At 39.0% G+C, this 5,777-nt stretch overlaps 1 non-coding gene across 1 annotated transcript; it reads left to right on the top strand.

The window, feature by feature from the left end:
• The first annotated feature begins 5,461 nt into the window (after positions 1–5,461).
• On the top strand, positions 5,462–5,568 carry LOC148571332 (small nucleolar RNA R71). The gene has a single exon (XR_015907836.1). It is a non-coding gene; the product is annotated as a small nucleolar RNA R71 (small nucleolar RNA).
• The last annotated feature ends 209 nt before the right edge of the window (positions 5,569–5,777 follow it).

Below are 5,777 nucleotides of genomic sequence, written 5' to 3'. Positions count from 1 at the left end.
CAATCAGAGAAAACAAGGTAGCACGTACGCACAAGCTGTGCTGGCACTGTGACCAGTGGGCATTTTTAGTTGTGTGCGGATGCACAGGCTCGTGCGACCGCACAAATAGCGAAAAACACAGTTTTGTGCGCATGCACAGCTCGGTGCGTAAACACAGATGCCCCGTTTCAGAAAATTTTTTTCTCTTCAAAACTAAGGTTCCTACCCTTAGCACATCAACATACCAACCCTAAATCATTCAGACAAGCACAATTTCATAGTCCACAAGTGATTGAACTTATTCAACTCAAAATCATCAAACCAAACTTAAGCTAAGTATTATATCACAAGAAAGCAAACAATTCAAAAAGCTATAAAGAAGAGATAGAATTGGAACAATGTTACCATGGTGGGGTGTCTCCCACCAAGCACTTTAGTTTAGAGTCCTAAGTTGGACTTTCATGGCTTCATTGGTCACTTGGAAAATTCACCAACGAGGAAAATCTCCAACTCCTTGGCATTTTTGGGTTCAGTGTGTCCTTTGAATTTGACTTCTTGGCAACATCCTCTTCTTCTTGCTCCTTGCCATCCTCAATGACTTGCTCTTCAACTATGTCGCATCCGAAAATAAAATAAGCTTCAAGAACGTCCTTGTTGGACTCCTCCAAAGTGAACTTGACTAACTTGCCATCCGACTCAAAAGAATAGACTCCCGAAAGTGCATCTAGCTTGAAACGGGCCTGATAAACCCATATTCTATGATATATTTTGTGCCTAATTTAAGTGATTTATTTAATCCTTCACTCACTTATTCATGTTAATTACATGGTTTTACTTTTCCTTCCTTATTATGTGATGTATGTGAAAAACATGTTTCCTATGCTTTAAAAGTAATTATTTTAATTTCCCTTTATTACCATTCGATGCCATGATTCGTGTGTTGAGTAATTTCAGATCTTCTAAGGTAGGAATAACTTAAAGGATGGAAAGGAAACATACAAAAATGAAAGAAAAGCATAAAACGGAGTTTTTAAAGAAACTGGCAGCGACGCGACCGCGTGCTTGACGCGATCGCGTGCCTTAAGCGAAACGCATATGACACGGACGCATGATTGAAGTGACTGCGTGGCAAGAAAAACTCTAAATGACGCGACTGCGTGACCCACGCGGACGCATGACAGAGGCCACGCACCAGAAATTAAAGAAAATGCCCCTAGCAATTTCTGAAGCCTTTTTTGGCCCAAATCCAAGTCCAGAAGGCATAGATCAGAGGTTATGAAGTGGGGGAATGCATCCATTCAGAGGAGAGTCTCCAATTAGTTAGTTTTCATGATTTAGATTTAGTTTTGAGAGGGAGATTCTCTCCTCTCTCTTTAGGATTAGGATTTAGATTAGGATTTTATTCGCTTTCAGGATTATCTCTTTTTATCAGGTTCAAAATTCCTTTTATTATTTTCTCAATTTTATTTATGAATTCTTCTATGTTACAGATTACTCTTTTGAATTAATGTTATTTGAGGTATTTCAGTTTACAATTACTCTCTTTTATTTATGTTATTGTTATTCCCAATCTGAAGACATTTTTATTCCAGTAGATTTATTTTTCTCCTTTTGGTCTTGGTTAAGAAATCAGTAACTCTGGAGTTATCAAACTCAACATGATTGATAATTGTTATCTTTGCTAATTAAATTGAACTTCAATAATCTCAATCTTTCCCTAGGAATTAACTAGGATTTGAGGATCTAACTAATTAGTCACTTGACCTTCCCTTGCTCTAGCAAAGGTTAACTAAGCGGAATTAAGATTCAATTTTTATCATCATTGATAAGGATAACTAGGATAGGACTTCCAATTTCTCATACCTTGCCAAAAGTGTGTTTTATGGTCATTTATTTACTTTACAGTCTTTTATTTATTTTAATTGCAATTTAAATTACTTGCTCCCTACCTTCAAAACCCCAATTTACAATCTTCATAACCAATAATAAGAACATACTTCCCTGCAGTTCCTTGAGAAGACGACCCAAGGTTTAAATACTTCGGTTATCAATTTTTAAGGGGTTTGTTACTTGTGACAACCAAATGTTTGTACGAAGGGATTTTTGTTAGTTTAGAGACTATATCTACAACACGGCTGTTTTTATAAAATTCTTTACTAGCAAAAATCCCAATGTCAAAATGGTGCCGTTTTCAAGAATGGCCTTCCAAGGAGTATGGATGATGGCTTGTTTGAGTCAATGGGAGGGGTCTCCAAAATGTGAAAATCAACCAGAAAGAGCAATCCTTGAATATTAACTAGGACATTCTCTGCAATCACCACGACTGACACAATACTTTTATCGGCTGACACAAACCTCGCCCCGGACCTCTTTCGGGGAGACAAATTCAATATTTCATAAATGGGGAGTGCCATAATGCTTACGCACGCCCCCAAATCACACATACAGTCCATAAATTTCATCCCACCAATCAAACAAGTGACCAAACATGGGCCGGGATCATTGCATTTTTCAGGAAGTAAAGAGGAGATAGAATCATCTACCAGCTTTTTGTTGAGGTTGCCAAGCTTGTCTTTGTGAGTGCAAACATCCTTAAGGAACTCGGCATATCTTGGCACTTTTTGAATGGCTTGAAAGAGGGGGATGGTGACTTTAACCTTCTTAAAATCTTCCACCATATTAGGGTCAAGCTCTTCTTGTTTCTTGGCTGATAAACCCCAATTTTGGGGTTTATCTCGTGCTTATTTTGGGGGATTTTATCACCTTTTCACACATTTATTCAATGAAATAGCATGGTTTTGTAATTCTCCCTTAATTTGTGCTTAAGTGTAAAAACATGCTTTTTAGGCCCTTAAATTGGTGATTTTAATTCACTTTAATTCCATTCGATGCCTTGATGTGTTTGTTGAGTGATTTTAGATTCATAAGGCAAGTATTGGATGGAAGAAATGAAGAGGAAAGCATGCAAGTGGAGAATTCATGAAGAAATGAGCAAAATAGAGAATTGAGGGCCACGCGCACGCATCATGCGCGCGTACGCGTGCATTGGATATTTTCAAGCCACGCGCGCGTAACTCACGCGTACGCGTGAGTAGAGGTTTTTGCCAGCAACGCGCACGCGTCACCCACGCGTACGCGTAACGCTCGGCACGTGACCCACTTAAAGTGAAATCGCTGGGGGCAATTTCTGAGCTGTCAAGACCCAAATCCAACTCAATTATGAGGGTATTTCATGCGGAATTCAAGCTTGAGCAAAGGAGGGAACACTTAGTTGTAGCTTGGCATCATGTAGTTTAGTTTCTAGAGAGAGAAGCTCCCTCTTTTCTCTAGAATTAGGGTTCTTAGGGTATTTCCATCTTAGATCTAGGCATGATTTCTTGATTTCATCTTGTTTCTTTTGCAATTTCTTGCTTCTACTACTTCAATCTTCTTAGTTTTCTTATTAATTATACTTTTATGTCTCTTTTATGTTTATGAATGCTCATATTGGATTTGGTTTACATTTAATGCAATTTGATGTTTGATGTTTCTTTTATTGTTGAATTGAGTTGTTGATTTACTTTTCTTGCAATTGGTAGTTGTTAGATTTTATTATTCTTGCACATTTACCATGCTTTCCTTTTATGCCTTCTAAGTATTTGACAAAATGCTTGGTTGGATGTTTGAGTAGATTTTGAGCATTCTTGGCTTGGAAATAGAAATTAGGTGATCTTGAGTCATTAAGACCCAACTCATGTTGGCAATCTAGAGTTGTTAGCTAGTATTGTTTTCATTAACTCTAATCTCTTGCTAATTCAATTAGTGAGTTGATTAGGACATTTGGATTGAGATTAGCTAGTCTTATAGACTTTCTTCGAGTGTGAAGATAATATGATACCTTCTTCCATCGTTGAGGATGACGTAGTAAGATAAATTCTTGTTTATTATTGTGACATGATTATCTAGTCTTATTTGACGTTCTCCCTATGTGAAGATAACATGATACCTTCTTCCATTTGTTAGAGTTGACTAAATAAGATAAATTAATCATTATATGACTAGGATAAAAAGCCTATATTCTCAATCCTTGCCATGAATGTCTCTCTTTTTATTACTTGCTTTCTTTAATTGCTTGCTTGATTTACTCTTCTTGTCATTTAAATTCTTGCCCATTTAATTTCTTGCCCTTCTACCAATCAAACCCTTGTCCCTCCACAGCCAATAATTGACCACTTCATTGCAATTTCTTATGAGACAACCCGAAGTTTAAATACTTCGGTTAATTCTTATTGGGGGTTTGTACTTGTGACAACCAATATTTTTGCATGTGAGGATTCTTTGTTGGTTTAGAACTATACTTGCAACGAGATTTCATTTGAGGAAATTCTAAACCATACAAGAAACCGAACATCATTGGCCTTCTTGGCTAAGGTTGGGAATGGAATGGGCAAAGGCTCTTCAAGCAAAGTCTTTCTCTTTGGCTCCTTAACCTTGGGTGGTTCTTCCTCGCTTTTGTCAACACTTTCACCTTTATCCCCCATCACCTCCACTTCATCTCCTACCTCTTTGTGGTTCATCTCCTCACTCAACTTTGTAGGTATAGCAACATTCTTATCTAATTTAGTGCCGCTCCTAAGGGTAATGGCATTAATGCTACCCTTAGGATTGGGTTGAAGTTGGGAGGGTAAACTACTCGAGGTTGAAGCTTGTTGGGTGTTTTGGGCGGTTTGAGGAGGGAGAGTTAAACGGGAAAGGGCTTCGGCTATCGTAGCCATATATGCATCTTGTTTCTTATGGAACTCGCGTTGTTCTTACGTGAAGGTATGAATTGTGTCATTCATGTGAGGTTGATTGGAGGGAAGGGCTAGACCTACTATGTGGGTGTAGGTACTTCCCTTGAGGTTGAGATTGTGGGGGTTGTTGGTAGGGATGTTGGTATTGTGGTTGACCTTGGGGATGTTGATGGTAGTAGACTTGAGCATTTTGGTTGAGTTGAGTTTGAGGGGCTTGGTTCCACCTTTGGTTTTGATTGCCTCCATGATGGTAGGATCCTTGGTTGTAATTTGGTCTTTGTGTATAAGGGTTGGCTACCGCCAATGTAGTGTCCTCTTGGAGTTGAGGGCTCTCATCGGTGTAATGAGTGTTACAAGCACAAACACCACATAACCTTGATGGTCCTCCGATCCTTGGAGGTTGAGGTGGAGCATTTATCAAAGCTTAAGGAATTTGTTGCCCTTGGGTGATTTGTCACAACAAGATTGTCATTTCACCGAGGGTCTTGGTCAAAATAGCATCTCCAGAGGGAAAAACTTCACTCAAAGCTTTCGTTTGTAGACTCCTTGCCCTTGAGTGTTGAGTGGAGTCCGCTAAGTCTGATATAACTTCCCACGCTTCTGCAACGGTCTTGTTTTTTGTCAATGATCCTCCACTCGTGGCATCTAGGAGAAGTTTGTCTTGATGGTGCATTCCTTGACAAAAAAAACTAATAAGAACCAACTCATCAATCTGGTGGTGAAGGCAAGCCTCCAACAACTTCTTGAATCTCTCCCAGTATTCATACAAATTCTCTCCATCTCGTTGCACAATGCAAGAGATCTCTCTTCGTAGCTTGTCTGTTATCTAAGGAGGATAGAACTTTTCCAAAAATTCTTTACGCAACAAGTCCCAATTGGATCTAACTTCCCCCGATTGAGTATAAAACCACTCCTTCGCTTTTCCCTCCAAAGAGAAAAGGAAAGAGAAGACCAACACTGCGGCTTCATCCGCCCCATGTCTTCTCTCAGTTGCACATGCAACTTAGAAATCCTTTAGATGCTTCA

This window comes from Arachis ipaensis, chromosome B3, assembly GCF_059453495.1.
Source record: "Arachis ipaensis isolate K30076 ecotype BB chromosome B3, ASM5945349v1, whole genome shotgun sequence".
Lineage (NCBI taxonomy): Eukaryota > Viridiplantae > Streptophyta > Magnoliopsida > Fabales > Fabaceae > Arachis > Arachis ipaensis.
Note: the sequence above shows the minus strand (reverse complement) of the source record. Positions and strands in the feature narration are given on the sequence as shown.